The 16189-nt window shown below is 35.2% G+C and overlaps 1 protein-coding gene across 6 annotated transcripts in view; it reads left to right on the top strand.

Moving 5' to 3' along the window:
* Positions 1-16189, top strand: part of LOC105201241 (Down syndrome cell adhesion molecule-like protein Dscam2) — a 158079-nt gene that overhangs the window by 1195 nt on the left and 140695 nt on the right. The gene's annotated exons all lie outside the window — the stretch shown is intronic.

Consider the following 16189-nt stretch of genomic DNA (forward strand, 5'->3'; position numbering starts at 1 on the left):
GAAATTACTATAATATTACGCTTTTGTCGCAATTTAATATCTTTATTTACATTTCTAATAAAAAACAGGAGTTATTGCATTTACGTTTTTATCGCTTCACGCTTAAATGTGCGAAAATATATTTACGAAATTAAAATAATTGCCAGTACCGTTATCGCTTCGACCAATTTCAGATCCATTATCAAAATTGAGAGCTGATTTCCTGCTTTTCCCTGGAAGGGAAGCTCCTAATTAGCGTGAATTTTGGTTGAACATGGGAAATAACCTCAAGCTATTAACGTGCTTGCTACCGTAATTGTGATAATTGATACAAACGATTTTCATGATTTATTTATCTATATCGTGTATATTTGATCTGGTAAAAACAGTTATTAATTTTGTTTCAAATTATTTGGAATGTAGAACAATATCCATTATTTTTGCAACAATGAAAGAAAATAGTAACCGTTTTATTATTGGGAAATAAGATTTCTATCGGTAGATTGTCGAAGAGGTTACCGACTCTGAAAAGTTTTTACACAATATTTAACCTAGAATAAAAGACTTTTCAATTTTGTAAAAAAAAAAAAAAAAACTAATTATATATAGAATGTTTTTCGTAACTAATTATACTTCAGAATAATCAGAATATATTAAAGGCTGCATTCTCACTTTGGCATTCGCAGCGTTTGTATCATTTGTCTTTGTTTATTATTTGTTAAACAACGGGATAAAATGAAACTTACCGCACTATGAGCGCCAAAACGAACGCAGCCAATAATAAGGGGATCGTTCAGAAGTGAACACTTGTTCGTGTAACATCCCACTTTATACAAGTCACCATTTGACTAACATTTTAATATCAAATTGGAAAACATATGCGGTAAAATTCAAGAAAGAGAAAGAAGATAGGCAGCTCGTTTGCTAACTTTCCGTTCTGAAAATGAACCATCCTAATCGGCAATAGGAACAATCTCCGAATGCGCGTCATCCAGCTCGAATGTTCTTAGGCATGCTGGGAGATTAGGCATTCGGCAATCCATCCGACGGATTATTCGCTCAACATTTCCGATGTACAGCTCTGGCCGGAAACCGACGGGATAGTCGCGATACGCGGCGGGACATTCGCGTCGGTGTTCTCAATGTCAAGGCGTTCGGCGATAGAGAAGTGCATCGGTTTAAAGGGCGGTCGTCGCATCGCAGTTATCTGAGGCTCCTCGCGTAAGAACGCCAGGAACGCGATACTCGGCACGCCGCGACGGTGGCGATGCCGGTGCCGGTACCTGGTTTGTGGTAGGACACGTAACCGACGTTGGTGCACCGAGGGCGGCAGTGTCGGTGGTAGTGGTGATGGTGGTGGTGATGGTGGTGGTGGTGGTGGTGGTAGTGGTGGTGGTGGTAGTGGTGATGGCGTTGGCGTTGGCGTTGTGTAAAAGTGGTAGTAGTGGCGTAGTAGAACGAGGGTAGTAGCGTGGTGGTGGTGGTGGTAGCGATAATACTAGCAGCGAACGTAGTACATAGCGTAGCGGCGGCCACGACGCTATGGCCGCCCCCGAGTTCATGAATGAACGACCTCTTCGTTCTCGCACGAGCGCTAATGGGCTTCCTTTCTCGCGCCTAATGGGCTTCCTTTCTCGCGCGGCAAACCGTTTACGTATTTTTGCCGATGCTTCGTAACTCGCGCATTGGGGCCGCCGATTATTAAGGCTAATTGCGCCTTTCATCTGATTTACAATCCGAGAAACGAGGCAATCTTTATAGACCGGAGAGATCTTAGCAATTGATATAAACGGATTAAATGCCAATCAACGAGCCAATTGTCGTATTATTTCCTTTGATAACTCTCTAACTGTATAACAGTATTAAAAATTACGGAACGTTTTGATTTTATCAAATCCTCTTCAGCCGTTATAAATACACGTTTTCCTAATTATACAACAATTCATTTGACAGAGGCCAAATAAATTTGACATTGGCTTTCCGTCTTAACGATTTCCGATATGCCCTTAACTAAATCGAGATCAAGAAAGACATTTTTTTTATTCTTGAAAAATCTTTTTCGAAATAAAAAATTCTTTCTTGATATATATTGATTCAACGATTTTAAATTCGCCAATCTGTTCGAATCGATATCGACCGCGTGAGAAATGCTAAGACCTTACCAGTTTGCGGAGGTTACTCCGTTTCTCGGATTGTAGACGAAAGGCGCAAATTAACCGTAATAATTGACTGCGAGAGTTAAAAAAAAAAATACAAACGTAAACGTATTGTTTTGTGTATTCTACATTAATCAATCATTCTGTCATTCTCTTAAGAGTTTTTATAAAAAATAGGCCAGCTCATAATAAAAAGCTCATAATAAATATAAAGAAATTTCATAATCCTTTAATAAAGTTTTTGCAAAAAAAAAAGGGGTTGACCCGTCGATTAAGTGTACGATTTAGAAATGTCATTTTAGAAATGTCACCATAAAAGTTGCGTTACGCCAATTTTAGTTTTCTCGTTTTCTGACGGCAATATGGTAGCAAATGCGCGTCTTCTATAAAGATCAGGCCGCGAGCACAATCATATATACGTTATTTCTTTCCGGAACTTCCCGCCGGCGGAACTTTCATCACGATCAAGGCTGTTGACCTTTTTCTAAAGTCTGGATAGAGAAAGACGACTATACGCTTCTTGCGGCGCGCCCGCGAAGCCACGACGTAACCAACTTCGCCATTATTATCCGTTGTTGTCTACACTTCCGCCCACTATATATCTACTTCCAAGTGTTTCCGTGCCGTTACTAATTTCTAAAAACTGGAACGCGGCCAGTATTCGGAATCTCCTATACTTTTAAGGAGAATTTACTTTCTTTGTACATACGGTATGTCTTTTAATTGCGATCACGTCTTTGTCAGAGAACACAGAATAGCGGAGAGCAGAGAGAAACGGCATTCTTTCATATAATTTTATGAGTGGGACGTTATATCGTTCCCGTTATATTAGAGATGATATGTCGATGTGCAACGTAATTATATTTAATGAATTAAATAGTAAATTATGCTGCAAAATGTCTTTTGTACGTATTTTGTATTTTATTCACCGCGCATATGTTATTCATGCAGTGTAATTGTTTCTCTGGTTCGCAAATATATTAAAATTTATAATGTTTTATAGCACAGTGAAAGGTTGAAAAAAATTGCGAAAAATTATTCAAAATTGTTACAAAATTATGAAGCATTTTAAAAGTTATGACAAAATAATAAGTATAGGTAGAATACATCAGTCTGCGTGTAACTCATTCGGAAAAATGAATTAAACAACTGAAAAGAGAGAGCACGATTCTTTCATGAGTAAAAATACGTAAATGGCAGATAAAAAAAACGAAGGGCTTATTATATCCTTTAGAAGAGTCCAACCAGCGCATAAAGCTTTTCTTAATTACCGTTTGAGTTCATCTCATTAAACATTAAATATTAGTTTGTTTATACAATTCTATAAAATTCTCCTAAAAAAAAGAAGAATCAAATTAATTTATTATAAAGAGAATACTTTACAGACATAGAATATTATTTTCTGATTTTTGGAAGTTTAATCATTTATGTAATTAAAGAAAGAAAACTATTATAAATGTCTTAAATATAAATCGTGAAACACTATTTTTTATAATATTCAAATAATATATAAAATAATATTATTATTGTAAAAAAGTACTTATAGATTTGTAATTAATTATTAAAATTAATCTTTTCTCTCTCTCTTTCTCCCGTAACTATGAATTAGCATAGTTAATAATCTTTATCAAAGTTGAGAAATAAGTCACATTTAAAAAAAAATTTACAAGTCAAATAAGATATCTGAGCTAAATAAGGCTTACATAACTTATTTTATTTTTTATAAATTCTATTTATATAGAGATATTGAAATAAATTAAGTGAGAATAATTCATTCATTTCAATTATTCACAAAAATAAAATTATTTAAAATTATTTGTAGAACATAGAACATTGGTATAAATAAACAAATTTTTTTAAAATTTCAGTACTGGGTCTTATTAAATACTTGTGCTTTTAATAAAACCCAAATAAAAAAAAATTAAAAATAACAAAGAAACTCTAAATATTCTTCTAAATCACTTTTAAAATAATCATTAATTACATTAAAAACAAAATCCCTTAGGGTTTAATCTTCTGTTAAACATTACTATTATCTTTAATTTTGATTGTAATTAATTTTTTAACATTTACTGAGGTACGTTAGAATTTTTAATTAATAATTGTTGCTTTTGATATTTTTTGAAGCTATATGAAAGAACAAATGACAACCTTTTACTATTATCATAAAAGCAGATTTCATAACCATATGTTCATAACATTCCATTTAGTGACGTGTGTTTACTGGTTTTATGTATTCGGAAAAGCATGTCTGGATACCTGATATGTATCTTTGTACGCTCAGCTTTGGGCTAGTTTATGACGAAGATATGAAATGCACCGTACTTATGAATAAATACGACAACTTCATGTTGACAATACTAAATATTAAATTTGTGTTAACGATGTATGAGATTGCGGTAATAATAACGAGTGCATTAAATTAACTTTAGCGCACGGTTAATTCTGCTTTATTATTCAGCATTGTGACCTGTCGTGTTCAGTTTAACGCAATACCATTTTATCGATAAGTATCGTCAGCAAGAAAATAACGTAATTCCACGCGGAGAACGTCTATAATCCGGGAATAATTAATTTCTTAGCATATAAATTAATAGAGTGAGAGTCCACGAATGTTCATCACGAACGAAATCTCCCTTCAATGGTCTTCGAACGAGAAAAGTTATCAGTTAAATGAAACTTTGATTATTGTATAATCAAGTCTTACAATATTAACAAGTCTCTAACTTGGAAATTCAAAAAATTATGAAACTTTGCCGTAGAGGATATCTCCTGATAATAAACAATTTTTTTTTTACTGTTCAAACCTGAAGAGGTGAAACTAGAGAACCTCTAGGGGAGAAAATCGCCAAGGGGGATCACATGACCAACTCTGTGATTGGCTGGCGGAAATGCGCAGATTTTGCATTGAGACGTCAATGCATTAGCCGACACGCATCACGCGGAATCACCGATGGTTCCTCGCGACGAAGCCTGTCAACGCATTGATGTCGCAATGCAAAATTTGCACATTTCCGCCAGCCAATCACAGAGTCGGTCACGTGACTTCCCCTTGGCGATTCTCTCTCCTAGAGGTTCTCTAGGTAAAACCAATCCTCGAGAATTCGTTCACTTTTAGTTTTTGTTTTATTATTCATCAACAATAGAAACTAAAACAAAAGTTTATACAGAAAATGTATTCCTCTTTAAATTTAGATCAATGGATGTTCACTGAATAATTCTGATCATCAAGTATGCCAGTGTTAATCAGCGATTATCTGAACTGAAAAATCAATAAATTTATTGTGTATTTATTAGTATTTATTAATACACTGATCAATCAGAACTTTTCAATGATTAACAGTAACTTTTCTTTGATTTTTAGGTTAAGATAATTACTAATTTATCAGTCCCAAAAATATCACTGATAATTATCCGCTAATTCTTTAGAAAGTTTTTAATGAATTATTCGTGTTATTAATCAATTAATGAAGTATTTAATGAATTTATTAATTAAAAGATGTATAAAAAAACGCAACGTTTAATGATAAAACAAAAATGAAGAATAAATTAAGTTTGAGAGTAAAATTTAGATAAGGTGTATTTCTAAGTATATTATACGCAAAGGACTCTAAGAGAGATGACCGCAGGTTCGTTGAAATTACCGGCAAGCCCGAGTCCGTTTTCTTAAAAAAAGGTTTCAAAATTTAAACAACCATGAATCTTTGTTTTAAGTATCATTACCATAATTTTTGTCTCGCAGTAGCTTTATAAATAATGTATAAGTTTAACATATTCTCTGTTATGAATGTAATTCATTACATTTATAACAGAAGCCCGCTGAAAAAAAACCGCTCTACATACGTTCACGGCTGTATGGACCAGTTCGGTCTCCCTCTCTCACCCCTAGACTTTTACTCCCGGCGCAGTCGTACATAGATATTAAGGGCACGTATATATCGAGGAATTATGTAAATTTTTCTCGCAAGATTATATTTAAACGACTACACTGCCATGTGACTCTTTCAATATCCATCTCAGTATTCTCATGCAAATAAGTAACCATAACCCAATCGGCTATCGGAAAAGTCGAGACTTAATTGAAGCATATCTAATGCAAATTTGAGAAGCTGCGCTGCGTGATCTCTCCCGTCGAATGTTTGCGAAAGCAAAATCGACTTTGAAATTGTCAGAGGATCTCTCTAGCCGGGACGCATTCGGCGGATACGTTGTATCGACAAGTGTATTCGAGAAGCTACAAAGGCCATCTAAAATACACGATTCCCACCCCCAATCCCGCGCACTCTGGGTCTCCCGTTATATTCATTTACGGACGTCAAATAACACTACTCGGGTACAAAGTAACGGGGACAAAAGTGGTTGAAGCCCGGAACGAGACAAAGCTCTCGGCACTTCGTCTTTTCGAAAACGCATCCGTCTGCACGTATGTGTGTGCGTGTGTATATGTCGTACCCACATTTCCCTGTTCCCCCATTTCACCCTCATCGTTCCCTCGCCGTCGATAGATCTCACTGAGGGAAGTCCTGAATCCTCGCGAGGTTCTCTCGCCGTTGAGCTACACTCCCCCCCCCTCTCTCTTTCTTTCTCTCTCTCGAGAATTCTCAACCGATCGAACACACTCTCGAACCACGTATACTCGCGACGCTCCGCTTCGCTTCACCTCGCGACGCGTCGCGTCGCGACGCGTTGCTGTTAAAAAGAGGAGAACGAAGCGGTGCCGTAGGAGCGAGAAAAGAGAAAAAACGTCGCCATCAGCTCGTCTTCGACGCCATCTGCTTCCGCGACCAACGTTGAAGCTCCGTCGGAGCCGCGCGCTGGGTTGAAGCGGATTCGTTTCAACGAGCTTATTAGAATTTTTCGTTTGAGATATCCACTTAATTGACGCCAGAGTCGAGGGACGGAACAAAGGGTGGAAGATGGCCGAAGAGAGGCTAGCGGCACGGCGCGAGCGAGCGAGCGAGCGAGCGAGGGGTGAGAGCGAAGAGATGCATAGGCGCGGAAGAGGACAGACGCGGGGAAATGGGTGAAAGAGAGAGAGAGAGAGAGAGAAAGAGAGAGAGAGAGAAACAGAATCAGTGGAACGAGGGATACGAGAGAGGGAGGCGCTCCATTATCGTAATTAATACCATTACAATTAACGCGCCGGAGACGACGGTGCGCTCGCGGGAATCAGCCTGGATTCCTTTTACGCCGCTTTTATCGCGGCCGAGCTTTTCCGGTTATATAACGACCAACGGAAACCCGCTCTCCGGGAAATTCTTCGGATTTTCCCCGTCGTGCCTGCGTACGTTGCGGGCGCGGAGGCGCGCGCGAGCGCGCGTTCAGCCGTTTCGTCTCGTTTCGCGGATGTCTGCCGGTTTTGTCATCGAGCGTGCTCCGGCCGCGTATACACCGCTGGAATACCGATGTTCGCTGTTATTTGCGATAGACAATACAGACTCGTCTATACGCCGCGCGTCGCGTCGCGCCACTCGCTCGCTCGCTTGTTTCCCCAACGCTTTTTGTCCCGGCTTGTTTGCGATTTTTGCGTTGCACCGCGTGCCCACGACCAACAAGTATTCCGCCATCGCGAATTGATTCCGCACGAGTAACCAGAAAAAATAAAGAAACGAGTCGGAATGCTTTTCGGAATGGTTTTGATTAAGATTAGACACGCGAGTGACAATACTTTCTTCTCTAGTCTTCCACGAGATGAAGCTTCCGGTAAGAAATTGAGATTCGATTCGAACGTGGACAATCGTGCGTGCACTCTGGTTTTCTCCTATTTTCGAACTTTTGTCCAAGAGATAACATTTTTATGAACTTCCGTACGATTAATCCTTAGCTATTTGTTTTATGGAAAACCCCGCGCCATGCATTTTTCAATTCTTTTGTTGCAGCGATCGTTAATAAACGATGCGACGACAGATAATGCCGTTGAATTTTTCATACGAATGAAAAATCTTGAAAGCGTTTCTACCTATCTGAACAAAAATTCACTAAAAAAAAAACCACTTCGCAACAAATGTTTTATTAGTTAATTTACAAGAGACAGAATCAGATAAATAGAATATATTTACATCCGTTTTTTTCATCAACTATTTCCTCTTTATTCGAGGGAAATTGGATCCCTTTTTTTTTCAACGCCATTCAACGATTAATAATCCAGATACGGATTCATTGGATTTGGCCCTCACATACCATATCGCAATTACGACGTGGGAAAATGCTCACCTGCGTTTCCTTTTTTTTTGTTTTTTGTTTCACGGAGTGCCGAGTATCGCGGGAAGGCACTGAAAGCAGATAGAAGCTTTACGAGAAAGTTGGCTGCCGCGGTACTTTGACATCGTACAGAGACACCATCTCGAAAAGCCGGTCACATATCCTCCGGAAAACCTAATTCCCATCATCCATTCCGCGTTCTTTTCTCTCTTCACATCGTCTCGCGAGACCAAAGCGAAGCGATGCCGGCACGCGTTTGATGAGAGAAAGAGAGACAGAGAGAGAAAATATAAATATTTCAATAGCGATACGTTTGATGTTTCTACGGCTTGAAATAATTTATTGAAGAAACCGTATCGGAATTGATCAAATGTCTTCTTTTTAAAGTTCAAACAAAAGATTCAAACATATTGTATTGTTCGAATAGTTCAAAGAAAAAAAAAGAGAGCACACAATGTTCTAATATCTCGAACAATTCGGACAGTTTGAACAACTTGGGAATGTATCATGTGTCACATCTCAAAGTATTGTATTACTAAAAATTTAAAAATTTTTGTAGATTATTCTATTAAGTTTGGGGTATCTGTGTAAAATTTAATAATTCTCTTATTGGTTTAAAAGTTATTAAATTTTTTTGCTTGTATTAATTCTCTCTTTGAAATTATCCCATAGCATTTTAAATAATTAAGAAAAATTTTTTTTCTTGAAAAAATTGATTTAAATCAAGAATGTAATAAACAATTTTTGTAAAATTAAAATAGCCTTAAATCTATAATAAATATTATGGCGTGATTAACCACACGTGTTACGTCAGCTCATTGAATGTCGACTTGTATCGCTTGGACTGACTACGCATTGACTTGCATTACTTCGGCTGACCGCGCACCGACCTGCATTACCTCGACTGATCACGCACTAGCTTCTATTACTTCGGCTGATCGCACAGTGGTTCGAACTACTGCTTACTCCACCGCTCAATCACTTATATTATCCCCGCTATTCCAATTATGTTATTTAATCTTTTCGTGCACTTTTTTTAGAAATAATTAACATTTAATTCACGTTCTTACCAAAAGTTTTCAGTGTCGCTGATTATAAATCTGTAATCACAATTTTGAAATTTAAAATAGCGGATTCAATATAGCAAATCAAAATTCAATAAAATTTAGCATTTTGATCCACCATATTTATTAAATCTGTCATTTTTAATTTTGAAATTTTTACTGCAGATTCCTCATCAGCGATCTCACAAATTTATATCTATCAATTTCTACGTAATAAAAACAAAATTTAGTACTTTGGTCCATTAAACTCGCCATTTTAAAATTAAGTAGCAATTTTTTTTTATATAGCACTTTCGTTGATAAATAAACCGGAAAGACCTCGTTATCTTAATTTTTATGAACGATACATGCATTTTACCCCATTTTACGAATATTTGACGAGAGATCCAGATCAAGAGGTAAAGCTCATAAGAATGATGATTTCTTTGCGAAGTGTTTCATCCTTTATTTTTAAAATGAGCACGAACGAATCGCTATATTCATTGTTGCGGAAGATATAAATTTTTAAAAGTTTGGGACACATATATCCCATCAGGCACGAAAGGATGGTTAATCTGATTAGCGATTTAATTAACGAGAAACAGCATCCGATTAATCTGATTAGCATAGTTGAAACTGTTACAACACAACAAAGTTGAAAATCAACCTACCTTGAAAATCAATCACGATGTTTAGCTTTTAATAAGCTAAAAAAAGTCGTTAGCATTAAATTAATCGGCGGACTTTGTTTGTTTCGCGTAATACATTTCGCCTCGTGCGGTTTCATAGTGGCGTTTGTTGTGCCATTGGTGTGTCATTAACGCGTTTGATCAAAGCGTAACTGTTCGACACCCGCCATTATTGCATACCCTTTGGCGAAGTGTTTAACGTTGTTGCAGAATTATTAGTAACTTTGAAGGGAGATCGTGACGTAATCGCCTCGATAATGTTACAATTAAGTAACTCAATAATGAAGTTAATTCAAATAATTAAAATGGAAATGGAAATTGATGCGAGAGACAATAATGGAAACACTTGTTGCTTCGTCAAATTCTTCCTATTGACTGGACCTCGTGTTACTCGGGTTTTTTTTTTAAATTCTTTCGATGATAACAATGCGTGTTGTACATCTATAAAAAACGCGCGATTTTTTAATCCAATATAATTCCTAATCTTCGCTAACTTGCTCGCCAATTTTAGATTTAGAAGCGTCTGGCAGTCGAATTTTATCGTATTCGTGCGAATTATCTTGCGAAAACTTCCGGCGGTGAAAGCTTTGCACATCCAGTTTCCGTTCATCCCTAAAGGACCGAATTAAAGAAGACCGATAATCCACTTTGTCGTACGTACGATCGACTTAATACTTCCGGACCATTTAACGGAGTAATCGCCGATATGCCTTTCGTTCTCGTTCGAGTGCTCTCGCGTAGAAGGAACTGGAGTTCAGAATTATCTTTGAATGTGCATCACCAGCTGTTTTCTCCACCGGCAAATAATGTCACGAACAATCTTTTCCTACTTCAGAGAATTTCAATTAGGCGCTAAGTAAACAAATGTGAAAGTCCATTAATTTGTATTCACGATAATTTCATTAAAATTCACATATCTCGATTTTATGGAAATTTTAAATATCATTCCGAATTTTTATATGTTACTAAAATTCATTTCGCGACCTCGCCGGATAATCGAGTATCTATCGTATCGCTAATTAATGTATCAGCAATATCGCCGCTACTATATATGAATGTTAAAAATATTACAGTTATTCAGGATCGCGTAAACAAATGCTACAATAACGCAATGTATTTTATGGATCCGATCAAGTGGCATTAATTGAAAATAAATATCCTTATATATGTATAAACATCTCTACGAGAGATGCACATTGTACGGTCATGTATCATAGGCGTGTCATTTCCAGGATTCGCATGTGTGGATAGCAGCCCGTATTACGTAATTCAAACCTCACAAACAGGTCACGTGAGTTACAGTTCCGTGAGTATCGGGTCGGCGTAACCAAACAGCCCGTGCTAATTACAAGGCAAATGCGTGCATAATTAAACTCGCGACATAAGCACTGAGCACGTTCGTTAATGTATTTATGGGCGTTAAGATGGCTTCGACGTGGATATCGTATACGTATTTATGTGCGATCGTATCGCTGAATGTTGAGAGTTGGTTGCTCGTAAATGTTTTACACTTCAAGTAGTACCCTCCACAATGTAATATAAACTCGATTATCTTATATGGTTATGATTAAATTCGTTTTCAACAATTATTGGAGGAGAAGGTGGTACTACAACTCTGTCAATAATCAACATTTTAAACTGAAAATGTTAACAATTATATTTTTCAGTGCTTTATTCAAGTGACTCTAGACTCTCAGTTATAAAATATTTATTACTTGGGATGTTATTTAAAAAAAAAGTATATGACACTGCATAATGAATTGAAAAAAAACACGGGCGATAATGTGCCCCGTCCAACAAAGATTTAAAAAATTGATTTTGTTCAAAGCACGGTGCGTTCTGTTGCAAAATTCCCTAATATTGATTCAAAATGAAAAGAAAATATTGCAAAATGTATGCAAATATATGTAATGTACACAGTGCCTCTTCCACATATGTATAATCTGCAGTACTAAAAATTTAGAATGTAAACTATAGACAGAGCAGTAGAACTACAAATAACTTATCGAATAAATAAATACTTTAATATGAAAACTTCAAAAGAGAAGTCGTATTAGGTCTATTAAGGTGCATTAAAAAGCTATATTAGCAAAATCATGCTGTTGTTTAATTTTGTATAATTCGAAATGTGCACAGCTGAATAAAACGCAAAATAAAAAAAACTTAGGTGTATGTACATATATTCGTGTGATAATATGCCCAAGTTTAAAAAAGAATGAAGAAATACGTGTAATTAAATACTAAAATGTACTTTGAAAAAGTTTTGAAAAGCTCAAAGCTTAAAAATGCTTTGTCAATACAAAACAAGTGTCGACTGTTGTGTATTGGCTTATTAGCGTTACTGCATAACGGGCTACTAAACAAATGATTGCATAAGTAATCACTAGGATTCGTCATCTAATAATGGAGATATTATGGCCATTAGACCTATAAAGGTCATAATGCCATCTTCTCCTTTATTAATATCACCTGAACAGATGCATTTCAAATCTCATTTCAAGGTTCCTCAGAATTCTCAGTTTAAGAACCTTGAGAGCTTTACATTACTATGCATAATTGATGTGTACTATAAAAGAGTATTAAGCATTCTTTAATATTGTAAATTCATCTTAATGACACAATTTTATTTAAAGAGAAATGAAAGACAAAGAGAACGTGTTAGAGGATTAAGGTTTAGGAAGCGAACGTCAATTCCCAGCTCTCTCTCTCTCTCTCTCTCTCTCTCACTCCCATATTTGGTATTATCGCTATCAGCGTGTCCGCAACTATCCGCAGTGCGTGTGACGCGTCCGCACGGTGAAAGCAGTCGACTATAATCAGGCGGTTTGTAACGAGATGCGCGTGCACGGAAGCGAAACGCTCATAATCATCCGGATCGAAACGAGGTAAGCGTACCGTTAACTCGCTGCCCGTTCGTCGATTCAAATCGGAGCTTGTCGACTACGACAAACGACGAACACATAATTCCATCGGGATGAACATCGGGGACATTGCAATCCTGGAGGAAGACGTCGAGTCGAATCGAGACAGTAATCTCTGCCGCATGAAATTGACGATTTTAAAGCTCTCATCAGGGTAACAGACGTGTATGAACGATTATGATCGAAAATTATGGGCGGTTGAGCGATAGTTGTGGTGCTGTACCAACAATAAGAAAGTTAATAACATGTCCAAGAATGCCTCTCAATGAGCCGAATTAATTTTATGATGACGAAATTAGCTAGAAACAGTAATTAAAAATAGAACTTCTTATTTGTTGTGTTCTTCACTTTTTGATCTTATATTCAGCTCATTATTCTATGTAGACGACAGTATAGGATTTTAAGATATCTCTGGCCAATATTCTTATTCGTGTTTAAAATCAAAATTTATAATATTTTAAAGGTATAATTATTGTAAATATTTGTTTATAATAATTTTAAAACAATTTTATCTATATATAACAGTTCATTTATTGTGTAATTAAAAAAATTGTAACGGCATGTACGTATAAATAATCAACAAAAAAGAATAATCAAACGTAGAATTATCATCAAAAATATTGCCGTTATAAATTATGAAAAAAATACAAACGCGGAGACGATGTAATAAAAATTTTTATTCAATAATGTTGATTTTCACATAAAATCCGCAAGTTTTCACATAAAATCGGAACTTTTCTAAATTGCAAATTAAGCTACATTAAAAAAAAAACCTTTAGACACAAGTTTAAAAAACTTTTGAAAAATATCCAGAAACATAGCAAATGTTAATAGTAAGAGTGTGATTACAAAAGATGCATTACAGTAAGTTCAATATATGGTACGTATATAATGAATACCGTAAAAAGTTTTTATTTACTTTTTAGTGTTCCACGTTATTTATATATAAAAACAGTATACAAAACAGTAAATTTGTAACAATACTTAAACAAAGTGAAACATACTAAAATATACGCGTATTATGTATTTTTTTAATAATATTTCAGAAAATAATGTTTTGTGTTTATATCACTTGCCTAGCAAGTAGATTACAATATAGATAACACAAATAGATTATTATTTGATTATTATATGAGATACTATATTTAATAATTTTTTAATTTAGATAGCTAAAGTCAATCAATACACGTATTTACAATTTTTGATCAAATTATTACTGATCACTGCGATAAATGTCATCACATGTTCCGATAGTTTAATTAGTATCGTCACGGGATAAAAAAGTTCCAGGTTTGAACCTTGGCTGGGTGATATTTTTGTGATAAATTCTTTAGTTTCTTTTTAAATGCTTACAAAATTATCATTAAATTTGATGATCAATTTATTTTGTGATTTCTAACTTCAGTTTACGGATTACATTTTAAATTCGATAATCATATCAGTACACAGTTTATAAAACTGAAAAATGTATTTAATAATTGATATGAAAATATTTAAATATCAAGATCCGCTTTCATCAAGAAATGACACTTTCTCTTATTTGTTAAATATATTTTATTCGAATAAATGAATATAATTAAATTATTTAAACGTATTTAAAAAATTAAAATTATTTATTTTTAGAAGCACGGCTTACCACATTTGACGCCAACGTTTGTCGTAACATTTTTTTTCTATTTATATAAAAATATTACAATGTATAATATTTGCTGAAAAACGTTGATATCAAATGTGGTAAACAACACGTTTTAAAAATAAAGCAACATCATTCAAAACACTCATTTTTAATTAAATAAGTTTTAATAAAATTTTTTTTATAACGGACAGACCATTACTTCTCCAATGTTAACACTCAGAAAGATGGAAGATAATCTGAGTTGCGGCTCGTTTCGACAAACGCTGGATCTGAGCATGACGTGACTATGTTACTATCCAATAGCTGAACTGACGGGTGGAAGCATACTTCGAATCAAACTGTGATATACAATTACAATGATAACTCCAAGTAACAAATTAATTGTAAAATATAACACTCTTATTTTAATCATTATTGCGATAAATGTTTCACTGGAGAAAAATTTGTCGAAAGCTTAAAACGTTTAAGTCCGATATGTTCAACTAAATATTGAGTTGATTCGGTTAGTTCTTGATTTAAAAATGTTAACGGTTGACATGAATAAGATATATCTTTTTTGTGCAACTAAATAATTGTTGAATCAATTCAAAATGTTTATACTTGAACGTATCAAACTAAATATCTTGATTCTTCTACAAATTCTTTTTCTCAGTGCCATTTTTATATAAATGTTTTAATTTTATATAATATTTTACTTCATCGTTTTATTTAATTTAGGGTAATAAAAAAATGTTTCAAACTATTGTTTTTTTTATCAAACAATATAGTTTAAAATGCAACAAAACAAAAAAAAATTGTTTTCAACAAAATGTTTTCTCTAAAAATCTATTGTTTCGGTGTAAACGTAAGCCAAGCAAATAAAAATCCTAAATGTAAAGAAACGTTTTTCTCTATGTTCTGATAAAAATGTTGAGTAAATATTTAATGAAATATCTCTGCTAGTCATCAAGTATTTCTGCTAGTTATCAAGTAAATATCAAGTAGTATAAGTCAACAATAAGGAACTTAATTCTCAAACGAAAGAGAGAGACTTTATTTAAATAATTTCGACGTTATTGCAATTAATGAAGGTCCAATATTCATTCGTTAATTTTTCGTGAGATCTCAGTTTTTTTACCTTTTAGTTTTCGAATTTTACTATGTTTTTCTAATTCATCAACCGTTAAAAAACGCTCAGGAATCGGTAAAAGAACCTGCTTTTACGATCGCGTCTTAAGAAAATCGGCAAGCTTGACCGACCACGCGAAACAATTCTACTGGTACCGGAAATAAGATCTTGCTCGTCTAGAATACAAATACGAGCCGCCGAGCGCACTTTATTGCTACACAACGACCGATGTTTTCCTCCATGCTTTTCTAGCAAGCAGCCCATCCTTTTTCACGCCGTAAAACATGTCAATGATACATAACTTTCCCGGTCTCGTAACGCGAGGTAATACGATTTTACAACTTGCGATTCGCGAGAGATGCGAAAGAGGATGACGGAAAGAAAGGCCGACGGGATTGAAGGACGTGAACAAAGAGTCACGAAGAAGCAAAGATCGCGAGAAACGATTTCCATGAG

Source organism: Solenopsis invicta, chromosome 1 (assembly GCF_016802725.1).
Source record: "Solenopsis invicta isolate M01_SB chromosome 1, UNIL_Sinv_3.0, whole genome shotgun sequence".
Taxonomy (NCBI): Eukaryota; Metazoa; Arthropoda; class Insecta; order Hymenoptera; family Formicidae; genus Solenopsis; species Solenopsis invicta.